The sequence below is a fragment of the Scyliorhinus canicula genome, chromosome 6 (genome assembly GCF_902713615.1).
Source record: "Scyliorhinus canicula chromosome 6, sScyCan1.1, whole genome shotgun sequence".
In the NCBI taxonomy this organism is placed as follows: Eukaryota; Metazoa; Chordata; class Chondrichthyes; order Carcharhiniformes; family Scyliorhinidae; genus Scyliorhinus; species Scyliorhinus canicula.
In genome coordinates this window covers 19,356,148-19,379,152 of record NC_052151.1, presented here as the reverse complement: position 1 = coordinate 19,379,152, position 23,005 = coordinate 19,356,148, and the positions used below count along the sequence as shown (strand labels likewise).

Genomic DNA, 23,005 nt, shown 5'->3' with positions numbered 1-23,005 from the left:
CTGCAACTGGATCCTCGACTTTCTGACCCACAGACCACAATCAGTAAGGATAAACAACAACACTTCCTCCACAATAGTCCTCAATACTGGGGCCCCACAAGGCTGCGTACTTAGCCCCCTACTCTACTCCCTGTACACACATGACCGCATGGCAAAATTTGTCTCCAACTCCATTTACAAGTTTGCTGACGACATGACCGAATTGGGACTGATCTCAAACAACGATGAGTCAGAATATAGGAGGGAGAACCTAGTGGAGTGGTGTAACAACAACAATCTCTCCTTCAATGCCAGCAAAACTAAAGAGCTGGTCATTGACTTCAGGAAGCAAAGTACTGTACACACCCCTGTCAGCATCAACGGGGCCGAGGTGGAGATGGTTGACAGCTTCAAATTCCTAGGTGTGCACATCACCAAAAATTTGTCTTGATTCACCCACATCGACGCTACAACACAAGAAAGCACAACAGCGCCTTTACTTCCTCAGGAAACTAAGGAAATTCGGCATGTCCACATGTCCCGTACCAGCCTCTCCAAACAGGCGCCGGAATGTGGCGACTAGGGGCTTTTCACAGTAACTTCATTGAAGCCTACTCGTGACAATGAGCGATTTTCATTTCATTTAACTCTTACCAATTTTTACAGAAGCACCATAGAAAGCATCCTGGACGGGATTCTCCACCGGTGTGATCCTCTGTTTTGCCGGCAGCCTGATAGCGTGGGACCGCCCCACAATGGGGAACCCCATTGACCGGCCGGCCTAACGGAGAATCCCTCCGGAGGGACGGGGCAGAAATGTGGCACGGCGGGGCGGAGAATCCCGCCATCTATCTGGCTGCATCACAGCCTGGTATGGCAACTGCTCGGCCCAGCACCGCAAGAAACTTCAGAGAGCCCAGTCCATCACACAAACCTGCCTTCCATCCATTGACTCTGTCTACACCTCCCCCTGCCTAGGGAAAGCGGGCAACATAATCAAAGACCCCTCCCACCCGGCTTACTCACTCTTCCAACTTCTTCCATCAGGCAAGAGATTCAGAAGTCTGAGAACACGCACAAATTCAAAAACAGCTTTTTCCCCGCTGTTACGAGACTCTTAAATGACCCTCTTATGGACTGATCTGATTAATACTACACTCCTGTATGCTTCACCCATGCCGGTGTCTATGTATTTACATTGCATACCTTGTGTTTTCATGCACTAAATGATCTGTTGAGCTGCACGCAGAAAAATACTTTTCACTGTACCTCGGTACACATGACAATAAACAAATCCAAGTCCAGGTGTGGCATCACCAATGCCCTTTGCAATTGAGGTAAAACATCCTTATTACTATACTCAGATCCTCTCTCTATGAAGGCCAAAGTACCATGGGCGCGATTCTCCCATATGGAGAGAAATCGTAAGGCTGGCGTCAAATCCGGGCGGGTTTGACGCCAGCCCCCCCCTTCCCGACCGGGAACCGATTCTGGTCCCCGGTCGGGGCTAGCATGCCGCCGCCGTAAACTCCGGCATCGCGGGCTTAACGAATTTTGTTAAGCCCGCTTGCCAGAGTTAGCGCCGGCTGACGCGTCATATGACGTCAGCCGCGCATGCGCGGATTGGAAGACTCCAACCCGCGCATACGCGGATGACGTCATCGCGCATTTGCGCAAAACCCGCGCATGCGCGGGCCGGGATGCCCCTCAGCCGCCCCGCGAAGTGACACAGCGGGGCGGCGGAGGGACAAAGAGTGCGCGGGCATCGGGCCCATGGCACCCTTGGCACGGCCGTGGTACTGCCGTGCCAATCGGTGCCATGGTTTTAAAGATCGAGAGTTTACGGCCATTTTTACAAACGGCCAGACCAGGTGTGTTTGCCGTTCGTAAAAAAAAGCCGTAAAGGGCTGGGAACTCGGCCCATCGAACAGCTGAGAATTGCTGCCGGCCATAAAAAAATGGCGGCAGCGATTCGTATCGGGAGTCGGGCGTGGGGGGGGGGGAGAATAGCGGGAGGGCGTCGGAACAGCGTGGCCGTAAAATTTTACGAGCCACGCTATTCTCCGCACCATCGGGAGTGCGGAGAATCGCACCCCATTTGCTTTCTTTGCTGCCTGCTTTACCTGCGTGATTACTTTCAGCGACTGATGCACGAGGACACCAAAGTCCATTACAATAATAATAGTAATCTTTATTAGTGTCACATGTAGGCTTACATTAATACTGCAACGAAGTTACTGTGAAAAGCCCCTAGTTGCCACATTCCGGCGCCTGTGCGGGTACACAGAGGGAGAATTCGGAATGTCCAATTCACCTAACAGCACATCTTTCGGGACTTATGGGAGGAAACTGGAGCACCCGGAGGAAACCCTCGCAGACTCAGGGAGAACGTGCAGACTCCACACAGACAGCGACCCAAGCCAGGAATCTGGGACCTTGGCGCTGTGAAGTGACAGTGCTAACCACTGTGCGTGCTACTGCACCACCCTAATCATAGGATGGTATTTGTAATTTTGGTTTTGGTACAGTGGTGAAGAAAGAAACTCAGTTAGAGGGAGTAAAACTCTGGAAAAGGTAGACAGAGATTTGGAAGGCGGAACATGGTCAAGGACTTTATTGGCAATACTTTGTTTTCTTTGTGAAGCAGACCGTGAACATTCTTCTGGAACTGCTGCGGTCCATACAGCACTACCACGGTGCCGTTAAGGAGGCAATCCTAGGATTTGGACCATGTGACAATGAAGGAATGGCGGTAGATGTTCCAGTTAAAATGGTGTGTGACTTGAAGGGGAACTTGGAGCTGACGTTTCCCCATAGGCCTCTGACCATGTTTGGAGATCATCTGAGAAACTTTTCTTAATTCCTTCCATTTGCTTTCTGGTTTGAGATAATCTTTCAATCCAATCTGGCCCCTGTCTCCACCTTTAACATTAATCTGAAGACTTTTTGTAAACATTGTGGCAGCCCATACCATCTGCTTATTTATCCGTTATTTCTTCACAAACGTCAATAAAATTAGCTAAAAATAATGGACGCAATTCACTGGGAAAATGTCCAAGTCCGGTTCCGAGCGGGTTTGACAGGATGTTTCCCGACGGCAGCGGTGTTGAGAGTGATCCCGCTATTTAACAGCACTTAGCCTGAGGTCTCGGGGCGTACCCCCCCCCCCCCCCCCCCTCCCCCCGTTGAGGCCCCAGCACTGGAGAGATCAGCAGCAGGAGCAGGCCCACTCCTCACAGATCAGGGAGCCCCGATCTCTATAACCCTCCCCCTTTCAGGACCTGGACACCTCTTCATCTCCTCAACCTTTCTGCAACCCCCTCAGCCCTCTCAGGCCCACCCTCAGGCTCCGACCCATGGCAGTGCCATTCTGGCACCTTGGCACTGACAGCCTGCCAGTGCACCCGGAGCCCGGGCAGTGCCAACCGGGCATCCTGACAGTGCGAGGTAGACAGTGTCAAGGTGCCAGGTGGGCTGTGCAAGGGCGCCAGGCTGGCAGTGCCAAAGTGTCCGGGTGCTGGGGGAGTGCCTGTGTATTACCCTTGCCTGTTCCTGATGGCGGCTCTAATGGCCGGCGTGATCCCCCGAGATGCCATCATGCCTGGTTGAAGATTGTAGAAACCTGTGCTAAACAGTGCCTGGTTGAGGCCTCGCAGTTACAGTCATTGACTCCCGGGTGCCGGGTGAATATGGCATTGGGATATTTAAATATGCCTGATAGCTCATTTAAATATCATGATCTGCATCCCGCCCAGTGAGGGTATGAACCAGATCCTGCCAGGCAACGCGAGTCGGGCGATCTGTACAAGCTTTCGTGCCTGGCGCGGAGCCCAATTTGGGGCTCTCCCACGATCCACCCATTTGGAGACGGGCTCGATGCGGTGGGAAAAACGTGCTAGTTGAAACATTTCATTTAAGAATTTTTGCTGTTTTTTTCTTATGCATTCCCATTTCAGGATGTTCGGTTGTTGGATCTTTTAACAAAGAGTCACGCATCGTTTCCACCATTCAATTTGCTAGATCCTTGCTTCCTGAGTTGGCTTCAATTGTGTGGATAGGAATTGCAATAGCCGCTCACTCAGGCCCCTCAGGCATTATTACCTCTGAGTTTCAGCTTTTTAATTTGGACCTCAGCTCCGGAAACCCTCGCAACAGAGTCTGGTCCCTCGTTCTATTAACACCATTGGGTCCTTATGTGAACCACAACAACTCAACCATCCCCTCCAAGTTTGCCTCCAGCCATGAGGAGATGTCTTTCCCACGACACCAGACAGGCAACACAATTAACCTTGGACACACCCTATCTTGCTCAACATTCCTCCATGATCATCCCCACCTTAATTTTTTCAAATCCATTTACGGGCTGTGGGTATCACTGGTTGGGCCAGCATTTATTTCCCATCCGTAGTTAGGATCATAGAATCCCTACAGTGCAGAAGGAGGCCCTTCGGCCCATCAAGTCTACACTGAGCCTCTGAAAGAGCACCCAAGATCCACGCCCCCCCCCCCCCCGCCTCCCCCCCCCCCCCTCCCCCTCCCAATCTCTGTAATCCAGTTACCCCACCTAACCTTTTGAACACTAAAGGGCAACTTAACATGGTCAATCCACCTAACCTGCACATCTTTGGACTGCGGGAGGAAACTGGAGCACCCGGAGGAATCCAATGCAGATACAGGGAGAATGTGGAAACTTCACACAGGGTCGGAATTCAACCCAGATCTCTGGCAGTGTGAGGCTGCAATGCTAACCACTGTGCCAACTTTCAGTTAGTGGTGGTGAGTAGCCTTCTTGAAACGTTGCAGTCCCTGATGTGCAGAGACACCCACAGTGCTGTTCGGGAAGGAGTTCCAGGAGTTTGACCCAGTGACAGTGAATGAACGGAGAAATATTTCCAGGTCGGCTTGGTGAGTGACTTGGAGGGAAACTTCCAACTGGTGTGATTCCCAGGTATTTGCTGCTCTCGTCCATCTAGATAGTGGTGGTCGTGGGTTTGGAAGGTGACATTTAATTTTCTTTATATTATTTGCCATCCTAATTGTCTTCCTTAGCCTCCTTTCCCAAGCTTTTCAGATAACCTGCAATTCTCTGCAATGGAATGAAATTTGAAAATCGCTTATTGTCACAAGTAGGCTTCAAATGAAGTTACTGTGAAAAGCCCCTAGTCACCATATATAATGCTTTGGATTTAATTTGATCATCGCTTCTTTATCCTTGACTAGATTGTTTCAATGAATCATAGAATAATAGAATCCCTACAGTACAATTGGAGACCATTTTGCACAGACCCTCTGAAAGAACACCCTACTAGGCCCACGGCCCCACCCGGTCCCCGGAACCCCACCTAACCTTTTTTAGATACCGAGGGGCAATTTAGCACGGACGATCCACCTAACCCAGACATCTTTGGACCTGGACGAAACCCACGCAGACACGGGGAGGAAGTGCAGACTCCGCACAGACAGTCACCCGAGGCTGGAATTGAACCCGGAACCCTGGCGCTGTTATACTGAATGCACTGCACCATCCCTTTAAATGTCAACCACGGCTGTTCCAGTTCTTTATTACTTTCCACAGATATCCCTCTGCAGATGGTAGCACCCCTTTTGTAATTCTTGACATGGACTCCACTTCGGGGCCCAGTGTCAAATTTCCCAAGGAGTGTCAGAACCCATACAGGAGTTTTGCACATCAACTCCATTCCATTCCTTCCCACTAAGTTGTCTCTCCACTCTCTATCAGTTGCTTCCTGCAAAGACTGAAAACTGCGGTCACCACTGATGGAATCTTCACGAAAAGTGTACTGACCGGAATTGCGTCGGCGAATAAAAGGTCCAACAAGATTGCACATCCAGCAATCAGATCGATGAAGGCACATTGGAAATCAGGCCACCTGTCTCAACTCTCGTATCTGATTGTCTCACCTCAGGGGCAAAATTCACCGAAGACTTACGTGACGCCCATTACCGCTGGTGACTCCGGCGTCGGGGCCTGCTTTTAAGGTCTAAATCTGCCATCCCGAAAGGGCCAGCAGCGGAGTGACGCTGTACGCGTCAGTTTCAGCCGCTGCGGAAGTGACGTGTTGGAGGGGGGAAGGGAAGGGAAGGGAAGGGGGGGGGTAGCGGCGCTGGAGGGGGGGTAGCGGCGTTGGAGGGGGGGTAGCGGCGTTGGGGGGGGGTAGCGGCGTTGGAGGGGGGGTAGCGGCGTTGGGGGGGTAGCGGCGTTGGAGGGGAGTAGCGGCGTTGGAGGGGGGTAGTGGCGTTGGAGGGGGGCTGGCGGCGTTGGAGGGGGGGTAGCGGCGTTGGGGGTGGGGGGTTGGGGGGTGGGTTGCGGCGTTAGGGGGGTGGGTTGCGGCGTTGGGGGGGGGAAGGGGGGGGGAGCATCATCCTTTCCCTCCATCATCGCCACACCCACAGCAGGGTTCCCGAGAGGCCCTGCCCATGAGCCTCCCTTGCACCACCAACCTGACCCCACCTCTTGCACATCAAACCTGATACTGCTCCAGCACTGCCCTTTGATTGGCACTGCCAGGGTGCCATGGGGCTGTGCCAGGGCATTGCTGGGCCATGTCCCTCAAAGCCCGGATGTTACCCTCACCTCCGAGTCCCTGACGCTGGCAGGTGAAACTTCCTTCGACCCCAGAAACAACAGCGTTAAGCTATTTAAATTTAGTCAATATGGTTATCAGATTCACGCCCTTGAGCTCCCCATGGCATTAAACCCCTCACTTAATATTCTTACCTCACTGACGTGACATGCATGAATCAGTCGAGGGGATCCCCCCAGGGGAGCAATGGTAAATATGAGAACCCAGCCCGGGAGTGGGGCGGGGGGGCAACATGACCGGACTGTGCCATGGACTACCCACTGTGCCATGGGTAGGCTTGCCCCGGCCATGCCAAACTGGCAGAATCAACCTGTGCCGGGGGAAGTGCAGGTGCCGATCATCTGGGGAGCCCCGTTTAGGGTGGGTGGTGGGGGGGGGGGGGGGGGGGGGGGTTCCCATTATGATTTCTGGTGGTGGGGAGCCCCTGATGATTGTGACGTGGTGGGGCGGGGGGAGGGGGGGTGTGGGGTGTGAAGAGAGGGAATTGAATCCCTCTGATGCTTGTGCGGTGGGAGTGGAGGGGTGGGGGGCAGAGACCCTGATGCTTGTCCTCTGTATCCATTGGAGGGTGAGGGTGGGCAGTTACTTCTAGTTCAGATCGCTGTGCCCATTAAAGGTGGCACCCTGTGGAGCCAACCTTTCCGGCTCTGTCACACTGCATGTCCCACCACGCCGCAACCCACCCCCCCCCCCCAACGCCGCAACCCACCCACCCCAACGCCGCAACCCACCCCCCCCAAACGCCGCAACCCACCCCCCAACCCCCACCCCCCCAACGTCGCTTCCCTCCCTCCCCACCCCTCTCCACCCCCTCCCCACCCCTCTCCCCCCCTCTCCAATGCCGCTACCCCCCTCCCCACCCCTCCCAACCCCCCCCAACGCCGCAACCCACCCCCCCAAATGCCGCAACCCACCCACCAACCCCCCCACCCCCCCAACGCCGCTACACCCCTCCCCACCCCTCTCCAACGCCGCTACCCCCCCTCCCCACCCCTCCCAGCGCCGCTACCCCCCCCCTCCCCACCCCTCCCAACCCCTCTCCAACGCCGCTACCCCCCCTCCCCACCCCTCCCAACCCCTCTCCAACGCCGCTACCCCCCCTCCCCACCCCTCCCCACCGCTCTCCACCCCTCTCCAACGCCGCTACCCACCCCCCCGCGCACTCGATGTAGGTTACTGAACGGCGTCAACCATCATCAATGGTTGATGCCGTTATAAACCTACTTTGATTTTCGCCGACGTGGCCACGTCGGCGGGACTTCGGCCCATTCGGGCCGGAGAATTATTCACCCTAAAAATAACATGCCATCCCGCCGGCGCCAGCTGTTCTCCTTGGCGGCCGGCGGGATTTGAACAACGCCGTTTTATGGCGGGTCGGATAATTCCTTACATGGCGGGAGCGGGAATAACGCCGCCGCGGCCGATTCTCGGACCCTGCGTGGGGTCGGAGAATTTCGCCCCAGATGTGCAGTGCTACAGCTTCAGTGTTTATATTTTGATCCGGCCTAACACGATATAGATCCTCTTCTCCCATTCCTTTTCCCCACACAACCTTCCAAGATCGGGGATCGTGCCAGAATTTCCTTCTGTTTGTATTCCCTTAGCAAGGATGTGCTGCCAACTCCCCTAGTGAAGTTCTTGGTTGAATGCACTGGCAGTCAGACACGAAACAGAATAAAAACACTGGGCGAAATTCTCCCAAAACGGGAGAAATCGTAAAACTGCTGTAAAACCCGGGCGGGTTTTACGGCAGCGCGCCCCTTCCCGACGGGGGACCGATTCTGGTCCCCCGTCGGGGCTAGCAGCCCGACGTCGGAGGCTCCGACAAGTCGGGCTTAACGAAAATCGTTAAGCCCGCTTGCCGGAGTTAGCGCCGGCTGACGCGTCATATGACGTCAGCCGCGCATGCGCAGGTGGGAAGACTCCAACCCGCGCATGCGCGGGTGACGTCATCACGTTTTTGCGCGAAACCCGCGCATGCGCGGGCCGGGTTGCCCCTCAGCCGCCCCGTGTATTGATACTGCGGGGCGGCGGAAGGACAAATAGTGCGCGGGCATCGGGCCCGCTGCCCGCGATCGGTGGGCACCGATCGCGGGCCCATGGCACCCTTGGCACGGCCGTGGTACTGCCGTGCCAATCGGTGCCATGGTTATTTTTTGCGAGTTTGTCACGACGTTTTTACGAACGGCAGGACCAGGTGTGTTTGCCGTTCGTAAAAAGGTCGTAAAGGGCTGGGACTTCGGCCCTTCTAACAGCTGAGAATCGCTGCCGGCCGTAAAAAAACGGCGGCAGCGATTCTTGTTGGGATTTCGGCGGGGGGGGGGGGGGGGAGAATAGCGGGAGGGCGTCAAAAAAGTCGGGAAGGCCCTCCACCTATTCTCCCACCCGTCGTGGGGGGGGGAGAATTTCGCCCACTACCTTTGCCTACGGCTGGAAAGAATGCCGGGTTATTGTGCAAACAACCTGCCAATTAAATCAGAGTCGGCCTGACCTACTGGATTACTTTAGTTCATCAAAAGGGGGCGAGGAAGAATAAATCAGATCCTTCTGCCTAATTATCGCTACACATTCTATGATTACAGGTGGGTTGAGAATGTCTATGTGGTGATCCAACGACTGTATATATGTGTGCTTGCAGTCGGGGGATGTATGGCCGTACCTGTATTACAGGTTTCTCCGGTAAGCCCCTGCTGGATAGCTCCGCCCACAGGGAGCAGTATAAATATTCGTAAGCTTCACTGAGATGCCATTCTACAGCTGCCGCCGGAGGAATGACATCTCACTGTAATAAAGCCTCTCTTGTACTTCACTCGAGTCTTTGTGTACAATTGTTAGCGCCACAGTCTATATTGTCAGAATATCACAACTGAAGTGGACAATTCTTCAGGCATCAATACCTCTGAGGTTTGTCTTTTTAAACTTGGTCCAATGGCTGGATATGCAATTGGGCCTTTCACTGCCCAGCCACTTTGATTCACTTTCCTCCTTAACGAGCGTTTGCTTCGTGGATCGATCCGTAGATCGCTTGCTCCATTTTCTTTTCTCCCAAAGGAGCATGGTTCTGGATGTTTGGCGATTCCAAACCAGGGGATAAGATTTAGTCTGACAGTCAACAGCGGCCCCCTTCCCAACCCGCTCAGCCAGTGACTGCACGATCCACTGAACTAGCGAAGGGCTGGGAGGGCGCGATTTCCCAAAGCACTGTCTGGCCAAGAAATTTGTAACCAACATGGCAACTAGAGGCTTTACACAGCAACTTCATTGCAGTGTTAATGTAAGCATACTTGTGACACTAATAAAGATTAATATTATTAAGAAGGAAATCAATGTGCCACAGATACTGGGAATCTGGATCACCGAGTTGTTACTGTGAAGAAGATCGTTCGGCCCATCATGTCTGCACCGGCTCTCCAAATGAACATTGCGACTTAGCACCATTCCCCTGCCTTTTTCCTGTACACCTGAATGTTGTTTCTATTCGAATAATCTTCTCATGTCCTCTTGAAAGCCTTGATTGAAGCTGCCTCCTCCACACTCCCAGGCATTGCAATCCACACTCGGCCGGGTGAAAAAGGTTTCTCGCATCGCATTTGCTTCTTACACAAATCACTTTAAATCTGTGCCCCCTCCCTCATGATCATTTCACAAATTAAAAACAATGTTGGGGGTGGCACGGCGACGTAGTGGGTTACCGCTGCTGCCTCACGGCGCCGAGGGCTCGGGTTAGGTCCCGGCCCCGACCCACTGTCCAGGGGTTCTGGCAGGGGCTGGTTTAGCTCACTGGGCTAAATCGCTGGCTTTTAAAGCAGACCAAGCAGGCCAGCAGCACGGTTCAATTCCCATACCAGCCTCCCCGGACACGGGCCGGAATCTGGCGATTAGGGGCTTTTCACAGTAACTTCATTGAAGCCTACTTGTGACAATACGCAATTTTCTAGTTCTATTTCTATTTCTATTTCTATTTCTGTCCGTGCGGAGTTTGCACATTCTCCCCATGTCTGCGTGAGTCCCACCCCCACAACCCAAATTTGTGCAGGGTAGGTGGATTGGCCACGTTAAATTGCCCCTTAATTGGAAAAGAAAAATGAATCGGTACTCAACAGGTCAGTCAGAGAGCAACCGATTTAGCACTTCAGGCCTCCCTGCACTGGGGTCTGGAAATGTGGGGACATGTTGGGCGAAATTCTCCACGGACCGACGTGACGCCCATTTCCGGCGGGAAAAAGCTGTGTGCATGACTCCGGCGTCCGGGCCTTCTTTTAAGCTGGCAATCTCCGTTCCCGGAAGGGCCAGCAGCAGACTGACGCGATAGGCGTCAGTTTCACCAGCTGCGGAAGTGGCGAGTCCCGGCGTTTGTGTGGTGGGGAGAGAGAGAGACCCAGTGGGGTGGGGGGAGAAGAGCGACCCGGCATTGGGGGGGGGGGGGGGAGACGAGCGACCCGGCATGGGGGGGGGTGGGGGGGGGAGAAGAGTGACCCGGCACCGGGGGGGGGGGGAGAAGGGCGACCCGGCATGGGGGGGCGGGGAGAAGAGCGACCCGGCATGGGGGGGGGGAGGGGAGAGACAGACCGGCATTTTGGGGGGGGGGAGGAGGAGAGAGACAGACCCGGCATTTGGGGGGGGGGGGAGGAGGAGAGAGACAGACCCGGCATTTGGGGGGGGGGAGGAGGAGAGAGACATACCCGGCATTTGGGGGGGGGGGGGAGGAGGAGAGAGACAGACCCGGCATTTGGGGGGGGGGGGAGGAGAGAGACAGACCCGGCATTTGGGGGGGGGGGTGGTTGCGGCATGGGGGGGGTTGCGGCATGGGGGGGGTTGGGGGCAGCGGGGGGGGTGGTTGCGGCATGGGGGGGGTTTGGGGGCAGCGGGGGGGTGGTTGCGGCATGGGGGGGGTGCGGCATCGGGGGGGGTTGGGGGCAGTAGGGGGGGTTGCGGCATGGGGGGGGGCGGTTGCGGCATGGGGGGGGTTGCGGCATTGGGGGGGGTTGGGGGCAGCGGCGTGCAGAGAGGGGGGGGCGACGGATGCCCGGGGCCAACGCACCGTCGCCCCCCCTCTGCACGCCGCTGCCCCTACCCCAACCCCCTCCCCTCACCACCCCTACCCCCTTCACCACCCCTACCCTACTCCAACGCCGCACCCCCCCCACTAACGCCGCACCCCCCCCACTAACGCCGCACCCCCCCCCCCCTAACGGAGGAAGGAAGGGGGGGAGGAGGAAGGAAGGGGGAGGAGGAAGGAGGGGGGGGAGGAAGGAAGGGGGGGAGGAGGAGAGAGAGGGGGGTGTGTGGGTACCGGCGTTGGGGGGGGGACCCGGCGATGAGGGGGGGTTGCGGCGTTGAGGGTGGGGGGTTGCGGCATTGCGAGAGATGGGGGGGGCGGCGTTGGAGGGGGGTAGGGGTGGTGGGGAGGGGGGTAGGGGTGGTGGGGAGGGGGGGAGGGGTGGTGGGGAGGGGGTAGGGGTGGTGGGGAGGGGAGTAGGGGTGGTGGGGAGGGGGGTAGGGTGGTGGTGAGGGGGGTAGGGGTGGTGGGGAGGGGGTAGGGGTGGTGGGGAGGGGGGTAGGGGTGGTGGGGAGGGGGTAGGGGTGGTGGGGGGGGGTAGGGGTGGTGGGGAGGGGGTAGGGGTGGTGGGGAGGGGGTAGGGGTGGTGGGGAGGGGGTAGGGGTGGTGGGGAGGGGGGTAGGGGTGGTGGGGAGGGGGGTAGGGGTGGTGGGGAGGGGAGTAGGGGTGGTGGGGAGGGGGGTAGGGGTGGTGGGGAAGGGGGTAGGGGTGGTGGGGAGGGGGGTAGGGGTGGTGGGGAGGGGGGTAGGGGTGGTGGGGAGGGGGGTAGGGGTGGTGGGGAGGGGGGTAGGGGTGGTGGGGAGGGGGGTAGGGGTGGTGGGGAGGGGGTAGGGGTGGTGGGGAGGGGGGTAGGGGTGGTGGGGAGGGGGGGTAGGGGCGTTGGAGGGAGGTAGGGGTGGTGAGGGGGGTGGTTGGGGTAGGGGGCAGCGGCGTACAGAGGGGGGGGCGACGGTGCATTGGCCCCAGGCATCCGTCGCCCCCCCTCTCTGCACGCCGCTGCCCCCAACCCCCCCCACCGATTGACGCAACCCCCCCCCCCCCCGATGCCGCAACCCACCCCCCCCCCCGGTGCCGCAACCCCCCCCCCGATGCCGCAACCCACACCCCCCCCGATGCCACAAACCCCCACCGATGCCGCAACCCACCCCCCCCCGGTGGGCGACGGTGCGTTGGCCCCGGGCATCCGTCGCCCCCCCCCCTCTCTGCACGCCGCTGCCCCCAAACCCCCCCCGATGCCGCAACCCCACCCCCCCCGATGCCGCAACCCCCCCATGCCGCAACCCACACCCCCCCCGATGCCGCAACCCACCCCCCCCCATGCCGCAACCCACCCCCCCCCCCCCCGACACTGAACGGCGTCAACCATCATCAATGGTTGACGACGTTTTAAAGCAACTGTGATTTTCGCCGACGTGACCCATGGCCACGTCGGCAGGACTTCGGCCCATCCGGGCCGGAGATTTGTGGAAACAAAAATATAATGACATCCCGCCGGCTCCAGCTGTTTTCAGAAGCTGCCGCCGGGATTTGCACGGCGCCGGTTTTTGGCCGGTCAGAGAATTAAAAACCCTGCGGGAGCGGGATTAACGCCGCTGCCGGCCGATTCTCCGACCCTGCGTGGGGTCGGAGAATTTCGCCCCATGGTCTCTGAATAAGGTGTTAGGACTGAGATGAGTCCCAAATAATTGGGTACTCTAAAGTTATAAATAAAAACGTGGAATCCGGCAAACTGCACAGAGCTGAATCTAAAGGTGAGGCAGGATTACCTTGAGCTTCGTTGGAGCAGGTTAGGAGGTGAGAGAATGGGATAATTAAATGGAGTGGGGCATGAAAGTGACCAGGAGCTCGATGTTATTTCCCTCTCTCTCTCAGCAGCTGTTGTTGGAGATATTGAGAATTCTCTGCCCTTACTGAGCGAGGGAAGCTGGCAGAGTTCAGGGTCCACCCAAGTGAAGGTTTGGAAAATGAAAAGCAAACAAGAGTTTCAGAAAGTTTCAGTTTAGTCACATTGTGTCACAGCATGTTTAAAAACGACACAAGCTAGTCTTGTTTGCGAACCCCAAGCAATTTCACCTACCTTGTGTTAAATCGATCCTGCCTCAGAGTCGCTGAATGTATCGGCCTGTCACTCACCTCGCAAATAGAAGATACAGTAACAAGTTGCCAGGGTGTTATTCACTGGCACAGTGACGCTCATCAATAACCGGATCCTTAAAGGCACACTGCATTGTGGCCACGAGCGGGATTTATTTATCACAGGTATGTAGGTTTCACAAGATGTACGTAGGCAGGTTCACGAAGGACGAGGAGGGAGTAAGTTAGAGAAAACAAAATGACATAAGTTTTTCCTGGAACTGCTATTTTGCAAATAAAATGCAGCAGGTTGGCTCTCAAACTAACTGGCTGCAAGTACAACATGACGAATGACAAGAAACCATCTTTTAATGCAAATTAATTTCAATAGTAGGCTTGTCAAAGCTAAAGCCCAATGAATAACAAAATGAATATGGCAACAATAATAAGAAGTTTTAGTGACTATAGGAAATGGGGTAGTGGTGGGTGCATGTTCTTGAGGGCGGCATGTAAGTGCTCGGGTCCCAGGTTCGATTCCCGGCTTGGGTCACTGTCTGTGCGGAGTCTGCGCGTTCTCCCCGTGTCTGCCTGGGTTTCCTCCGGGAGCTCCGGTTTCCTCCCACAAGTTCCGAAAGACATGTGCTGTTAGGTGAATTGGACATTCTGAATTCTCCCTCTGTGTACCCGAACAGGTGCCGGAATGTGGCTACTGGAGGCTTTTCAGAGTAACTTCATTGCAGTGTTAATGTAAGCCTGCTTGTGACACTAAGAAAGATTAGCATTATTAGTAGAACTGGAGGAAGGTCTATGTGTGGGATTTCCAATAGGACCCTTACTTTTCATGAACTACATTTGAGTCCCATTCAAAATTTTTTTTTTTAATTAACTTAGAGTACCCAATTATTTTTTCCAATTAAGGGGCAATTTAGCGTGGCCAATCCACCTATCCTGCACATCTTTTGAGTTGTGGGGGTGAAACCCATGCAGGACACGGGGAGAACGTGCAAACTCCTCACAGACAGTGACCCAGGGCCGGGTCCTCAGCGCCGTAGGCAGCAATGCTAACCACTGTGCCACCGTGCTGCCCTCCATTCAAAATTTGTAGGTGACACAAGCCTGGATGTCTTGTGAATTGTGAGGGGGATATAAGCTGGGCGAACCTTTGGCAGATGAAACTGAATGCAGCGAATTGCGAAGTGATACATTAATGCGGTACGTACATGGGGACTGGTGTAAGTATGGGGGCTGTTTCACTCAGTTGCCTGGACAGCTAATTTTGTGATGCAGCGCAGGTTCAATTCCCGCACCCGCTGAGGCTATTCATGAAGGCTCCACCTTCTTAAACTCTCCTCCTCCCCTCCTGCCCCCCCCCCCCCCCCCCACGCCCACCCTATAAGGAAAGGTTATTTAGATTTCCAGAAGGGCTTTGACAAGGTGCCGCATAGGAGACTTTAAATAAGTTCAGAGCTCATGGTGTTCAGGGTAAGATCCTGGCATGGATAGAGGATTGGCTGACTGGCGTAAGGCAGAGAGTGGGGATAAAGGGGTCCTTTTTCAGGGTGGCAGCCGGTGACTAGTGGTGTGCCTCAGGGGTCTGTGCTGGGACCACAACTTTTTACAATATACATTAATGATCTGGAAGAATGTACTAAAGGCACTGTTGCTAAGTTTGCAGATGATACAAAGATCTGTAGAAGGACAGGTAGTATTGAGGAAGCAAGGGGGCTGCAGAAAGATTTGGACAGGCTAGGAGAGTGGGCAATGAAGTGGCAGAGGAATACAATGTGGAAAAGTGTGAGGTTATGCACTTTGGAAGGAGAAATTTAGGCATAGACTATTTTCTAAATGGGGAAATGCTTCTGAAAGCAGAAGCACAAAGGGACTTGGGAGTCCTTGTTCACAATTCTCTTTAGGTTAATGTGCAGGTTCTGTCGGCAGTTAAGAAGGCAAATGCAATGTTAGCATTCATGTCAAGAGGGCCATAATAAACGACCAGGGATGTACTTCTGAGGCTTTTTAAGGCTCTGGTCAGACCCCATTTGGAGTATTGTCAGCAGTTTTGGGCCCCATATATAAGGAAGGATGTGCTGGCCTTGGAAAAGGTCGAGAGGAGGTTCACAAGAATGATCCCTGGAATGAAAACTTGTTGTATGAGGAATGTTTGAGGACTCTGGGTCTGTACTCATTGGAGTTTAGAAGGATGAGACGGGATCTTATTGAAACTTACGTGGATAGAGTGGACATGGAGAGGATGTTTCCACTTGTCGGAAAAACTAGAACCAAAGGATACCATCTCAGACTAAAGGGACGATCCTTTAAAACGGAGATGAGGAGAAATGTATTCTGCCAGAGGGTGGTGAATCTGTGGAGTTTTTTGCTGCAGAAGGCTGTGGAGGCCAATTCACTGAGTGTCTTTAAGACAGAGATGTATAGGTTCTTGATTACTAAGGGATCAGGGGTTATGGGGAGAAGGCAGGAGAATGGGGATGAGAAAAATATCAGCCATGATTGAATGCAGAGCTGACTAGATGGGCCGAGTGGCCTAATTCTGCTCCTATGTCTTATGATCTTATTGGCTTATGGTCATCTGGGGCAATGGCAACTTTAGAGAAGCAAAGGAGACTCCCGAACATTTCAATATAATTGGTGATCGTACACTTGCTCTTTGAATCAGATTAAAGGTAAGTTTAATCAACCTTCCTATTAAATTCTGTGAATGTCTGACAGAGCATTACTCCGTCCTGACCACTAAACCTAAGGCAGAGTGTGATCAGCCCGAGGATGTTGGTTTTAAGAAGGGGCGAAGCATGTGTATTCTCTTTTTGGTGTTTTAGATGACACCTGCTCATGTGCCTGTTCATTGACTTGTAAGAAACCTGTCTCAATGCATGAGATACAGAACCGTCCTGGAAATTTTCAGTACCTTTGCCACAGTAAAAACATTCAAATTTCTGTGCATTAATTTATTTGACACTCCCTGCCTCTTGAGTACCTGGAGCAAAATAGACAACCATGTACGCATGCAAAGGAATGTTTAACTGTTTCAGGCTGTTACATGGCAGTGTTGTTATGGCAGTGTTGTCTTGCTCGTTCTGGTGAGTGTGCTTTACACTCAATTGGCTCTGTTTTATTACCTTGCCCTAGAGTCGCCAGGTATCTTTATGATACCACCATGAGGTTCAAGTTCAAGTGCTGATCAATAACTCAATACACCAGTTAGTAAGGTTCAAACACAGGGGGCACCTATACCGTTGGGATGGTCTCCACCTGAACCGAGCTGGGACCAGTGTTCTGGCGAAAAGAGTAAATAGGGTGGTCAATAGGACTTTAAACTAGAGATTGGGGGGGAAGGGAAAGTCAGGGAACCAAGAGGTGAAGGAATCAGTGGGAAGCGTAGCTGCTTAGGATTACAAAAAATCACGAAAAGACAGAGCTCAGGAGAGGTTACGATAGTCCCCATCTCACAAAATATGACACAGTGTATGGAAAGGCTCAGTAAACCAAGGTCCACCACACTAAGAAAACAAAAAGGGACAGTCATTAGGGAATTAAAGGTGCTATATTTAAATGCCCGCAGTGTACGGAACAAGGTAGATGAGCTTGTGGCCCAGATTGTGACTGGCAGGTATGATGTGGTAGGCATCACAGAGACGTGGTTGCAGGGGGTTCAGGACTGGCAGTTAAACATCCAGGGATTTACAACCTATCGAAAAGACAGAGAGGTGGGTAGAGGGGGCGGGGTTGCCTTGTTAATTAGAAATGAAATTAAATCAATAGCACTAAACGACATAGGGTCAGACGATGTGGAGTCTGTGTGGGTAGAGTTGAGGAACCACAAAGGCAAAAAAAACCATAATGGGAGTTATGTACAGGCCTCCTGACAGTGGTCAGGACCAGGGGCACAAAATGCACCACGAAATAGAAAGGGCATGTCAGAAAGGCAAGGTCACAGTGATCATGGGGGACTTCAATATGCAGGTGGACTGGGTAAATAATGTTGCCAGTGGACCCAAAGAAAGGGAATTCATTGAATGTTTACAGGATGGCTTTTTGGAACAGCTTGTGATGGAGCCCACGAGGGAACAGGCTATTCTGGACTTAGTGTTATGTAATGAGCCAGAGTTGATAAAAGATCTTAAAGTAAGGGAACACTTAGGAAGCAGTGATCATAATATGGTAGATTTCAGTCTGCAATTTGAAGAAGGAAGGTAGAATCAGATGTAAAGGTTTTACAGTTAAATAAAGGTAATTACAGGCGCATGAGGGAGGAACTGACGAAAATCGACTGGAAGCAGAGCCTAGTGGGAAAGACAGTAGAACAGCAATGGCAGGAGTTTCTGGGAGTAATTGAGGACACAGTGCAGAGTTTCACCCCAAAGAAAAGAAAGGTTATCGGAGGGAGGATTAGGCAGCCATGGCTGACAAAGGAAGTCCGGGAATGCATCAAGGCAAAAGAGAGAGCCTATAATGTGGCAAAGAGTAGTGGGAAGTCAGAAGATTGGGAAGGCTACAAAAACAAACAGAGGATAACAAAGAGAAAAATAAGGAAGGAGAGGATCAAATATGAAGGTAGGCTAGCCAGTAACATTAGGAATGATAGTAAAAGTTTCTTTAAATACATTAAAAACAAACGGGAGGCAAAAGTAGACATTGAGCCGCTCCAAAATGACGCTGGTAATCTAGTGATGGGAGACAAGGAAATAGCTGAGGAACTTAATAAGTACTTTGCGTCAGTCTTCACAGTAGAAGACATGAGTAATATCCCAATAATTCAGGAAAGTCAGGGGGCAGAGTTGAATATGATTGCCATCACAAAGGAGAAAGTGCTAGAGAAACTAAAAGGTCTGAAAATTTATAAATCTCCGGGCCCAGATGGGCTACATCCTAGAGTTCTAAAGGAGATAGCTGAAGAAATAGTGGAGGTGTTAGTTATGATCTTTCAAAAGTCACTGGAATTAGGGAAAGTCCCAGAGGATTGGAAAATCGCTGTTGTAACCCCCCTGTTCAAGAAGGGAACAAGAAAAAAGATGGAAAATTATAGGCCAATTAGCCTAACCTCGGTTGTTGGCAAAATTCTAGAATCCATCGTTAAGGATGAGATTTCTAAATTCTTGGAAGTGCAGGGTTGGATTAGGACAAGTCAGCATGGATTTAGTAAGGGGAGGTCGTGCCTGACAAACCTGTTAGAGTTCTTTGAAGAGATAACAAATAGGTTAGACCAAGGAGAGCCAATGGATGTTATCTATCTTGACTTCCAAAAGGCCTTTGACAAGGTGCCTCACGGGAGACTGCTGAGTACAATAAGGGCCCATGGTATTCGAGGCAAGGTACTAACATGGATTGACGATTGGCTGTCAGACAGAAGGCAGAGAGTTGGGATAAAAGGTTCTTTTTCGGAATGGCAACTGGTGACAAGTGGTGTCCCGCAGGGTTCAGTGTTGGGGCCACAGCTGTTCTCTTTATATATTAACGATCTATATGACGGGACTGGGGGCATTCTGGCCACGTTTGCCGATGATACAAAGATAGGTGGAGGGGCAGGTAGTATTGAGGAGGTGGGGAGGCTGCAGAAAGATTTAGACAGTTTAGGAGAATGGTCCAAGAAGTGGCTGATGAAATTCAACGTGGGCAAGTGCGAGGTCTTGCACTTTGGAAAAAAGAATAGAGGCATGGACTATTTTCTAAATGGTGACAAAATTCATAATGCTAAAGTGCAAAGGGACTTGGGAGTCCTAGTCCAGGATTCTCTAAAGGTAAACTTGCAGGTTGAGTCCGTAATTAAGAAAGCAAATGTAATGTTGTCATTTATCTCAAGAGGCTTGGAATATAAAAGCAGGGATGCACTTCTGAGGCTTTATAAAGCACTAGTTAGGCCCCATTTAGAATACTGTGAGCAATTTTGGGCCCCACACCTCAGGAAGGACATACTGGCACTGGAGCGGGTCCAGCGGAGATTCACACGGATGATCCCAGGAATGGTAGGCCTAACATACGATGAACGTCTGAGGATCGTGGGATTATATTCATTGGAGTTTAGGCCTTAGAATAAAAGAGAGTCACTTTAGAACAGAGATGAGGAGAAATTTCTTCAGCCAGAGAGTGGTAGGTCTGTGGAATTCATTGCCACAGAGGGCGGTGGAGGCCGGGACATTGAGTGTCTTTAAGACAGAAATTGATAAATTCTTGATTTCTCGAGGAATTAAGGGCTATGGGGAGAGAGCGGGTAAATGGAGTTGAAATCAACCATGATTGAATGGTGGAGTGGACTCGATGGGCCGAATGGCCTTACTTCCGCTCCTATGTCTTATGGCCTTATGGTCTAAATCAAAACACATTTATTATATACACAGTCAATCGCTACTCATGCATAAATACTACAAAACTAAGCTACTTCTACCACTACAGGCCAATGCTTAACTTCTGGAAAAGGAACCCACTGGGTCAGGGAACAATGGCCTCTTGTTTAATCCTGAGACTGCAGGCTTCCAGCTGGTATGGACTAAGGGTCAGGAGCGCCTATCACGTAGCGTGCATTGACTGGACACTTACTTGTTGGTGCAGCTGCAAGGCAGTTCAGGGTCAAGTGTTGTTTCGTCTGCTGCGTGACCCTGCCGAGAGGTCTATCGAGAGAAACTGCCACGTGCCCGAATTGAACTTGGGACCTGTCTTTTATGGACCCCAGGGGCTTCGCACCCTTTTGGGCGGACCCCGTACCTGACTCCAATCGATTGGATCACGTACCAATTGATCGGTTTGAATTCCCCAATACTGGGGCTGTTTCCTGATCGCGGGGTGGTCCTTGGGTGCTCGTTAGCCTCTTTTGTCTTGGACTCCTGCTGGCGCCGAGAGATCTGGTTTTACCTCAATTATCCTAAATGTTGCTATTGTGCCTGGGAATCGCTCATTAATATACAGATTGCTGGTTTCAATGCTGTCTGCTTTCTGCAACTGGAATATACAGACGAACTCTGCAAACTGCTTGTTTTCTCATACTGTCCAATTTTCCCTGCGTCCTTTGCGAATCTCCATTTTAAGTCGGGAAGTAGCCAACCCAGATGGCTACAGTTGTTATGGCAGTGTTGTTATTGCAGTGTTGTATGGCAATGTTGTATGGCAGTGTTGTTATAGAGAGCCCATAAAGCAGCGGGAGTTCAGAGACAGAGAGCCCATAAAGCAGCGGGAGTTCAGAGACAGAGAGAGAGCCCATAAAGCAGCGGGAGTTCAGAGACAGAGAGAGCCCATAAAGCAGCGGGAGTTCAGAGACAGAGAGCCCAGAAAGCGGCGGGAGTTCAGAGACAGAGAGAGCCCATAAAGCAGCGGGAGTTCAGAGACAGAGAGCCCAGAAAGCAGCAGGAGTTCAGAGACAGAGAGAGCCCAGAAAGCAGCGGGAGTTCAGAGACAGAGAGAGAGCCCATAAAGCAGCGGGAGTTCAGAGTGAGAGAGCCCAGAAAGCGGCGGGAGTTCAGAGACAGAGAGAGAGCCCAGAAAGCGGCGGGAGTTCAGAGACAGAGAGAGCCCATAAAGCAGCGGGAGTTCAGAGACAGAGAGCCCAGAAAGCGGCGGGGGTTCAGAGACAGAGGGAGAGCCCAGAAAGCGGCGGGGGTTCAGAGACAGAGGGAGAGCCCAGAAAGCGGCGGGAGTTCAGAGACAGAGAGAGAGCCCAGAAAGCGGCGGGAGTTCAGAGAGAGAGAGAGAGCCCGGAAAGCGGCGGGAGTTCAGAGACAGAGGGAGAGCCCATAAAGCAGCGGGAGTTCAGAGACAGAGAGCCCAGAAAGCAGCGGGAGTTCAGAGACAGAGAGCCCAGAATGCGGCGGGAGTTCAGAGACAGAGAGCCCATAAAGCAGCGGGAGTTCAGAGACAGAGAGCCCATAAAGCAGCGGGAGTTCAGAGAGAGAGAGCCCATAAAGCAGCGGGAGTTCAGAGACAGAGAGCCCATAAAGCAGCGGGAGTTCAGGGGGAGAGAGCCCAGAAAGCAGCGGGAGTTCAGAGACAGAGAGCCCAGAAAGCGGCGGGAGTTCCGAGACAGAGAGTCCATAAAGCAGCGGGAGTTTAGAGACAGAGAGAGCCCATAAAGCAGCGGGAGTTCAGGGGGAGAGAGCCCAGAAAGCAGCGGGAGTTCAGAGACAGAGAGTCCATAAAGCAGCGGGAGTTCAGAGAAAGAGAGAGAGTCCATAAAGCAGCGGGAGTTCAGAGACAGAGAGCCCATAAAGCAGCGGGAGTTCAGAGACAGAGAGCCCATAAAGCAGCGGGAGTTCAGAGACAGAGAGCCCATTAAGCAGCGGGAGTTCAGAGACAGAGAGCCCAGAAAGCAGCGGGAGTTCAGAGACAGAGAGAGAGCCCATAAAGCAGCGGGAGTTCAGAGACAGAGAGCCCATAAAGCAGCGGGAGTTCAGAGACAGAGAGCCCAGAAAGCAGCGGGAGTTCAGAGACAGACAGAGAGCCCATAAAGCAGCGGGAGTTCAGAGACAGAGAGCCCATAAAGCGGCGGGAGTTCAGAGACAGACAGAGAGCCCATAAAGCAGCGGGAGTTCAGAGACAGAGAGCCCATAAAGCAGCGGGAGTTCAGAGACAGAGAGAGAGCCCATAAAGCAGCGGGAGTTCAGAGACAGAGAGCCCATAAAGCAGCGGGAGTTCAGAGACAGAGAGCCCATAAAGCAGCGGGAGTTCAGAGACAGAGAGCCCATAAAGCAGCGGGAGTCCAGAGTGAGAGAGCCCAGAAAGCGGCGGGGGTTCAGAGACAGAGAGAGCCCAGAAAACGGCGGGAGTACAGAGAGAGAGAGAGCCCATAAAGCAGCGGGGGTTCAGAGACAGAGAGAGCCCGGAAAGCGGCGGGAGTTCAGAGACAGAGAGAGAGCCCAGAAAGCAGCGGGAGTTCAGAGACAGAGAGCCCATAAAGCAGCGGGAGTTCAGAGACAGAGGGAGCCCATAAAGCAGCGGGAGTTCAGAGACAGAGAGCCATAAAGCAGCGGGAGTTCAGAGACAGAGAGAGAGCCCATAAAGCAGCGGGAGTTCAGAGACAGAGAGCCCATAAAGCAGCGGGAGTTCAGAGACAGAGGGAGCCCATAAAGCAGCGGGAGTTCAGAGACAGAGGGAGCCCATAAAGCAGCGGGAGTTCAGAGACAGAGAGCCCAGAAAGCAGCGGGAGTTCAGAGACAGAGAGAGCCCAGAAAACAGCGGGAGTTCAGAGACAGAGAGCCCATAAAGCAGCGGGAGTTCAGAGACAGAGAGCCCATAAAGTGGCGGGAGTTCAGAGACAGAGAGAGAGCCCATAAAGCAGCGGGAGTTCAGA

The 23,005-nt window shown here is 53.1% G+C and overlaps 1 protein-coding gene across 1 annotated transcript in view; it reads right to left on the bottom strand.

The window, feature by feature from the left end:
• xdh (xanthine dehydrogenase) overlaps positions 1–13,822 on the bottom strand; it is a 155,412-nt gene extending 141,590 nt beyond the window's left edge. The window contains exon 1 of the mRNA XM_038799021.1: positions 13,721–13,822. The gene's annotated coding sequence lies outside the window, so the exon portion shown is untranslated. The remainder of the gene's footprint in view (positions 1–13,720) is intronic.
• Positions 13,823–23,005: the final 9,183 nt, after the last annotated feature.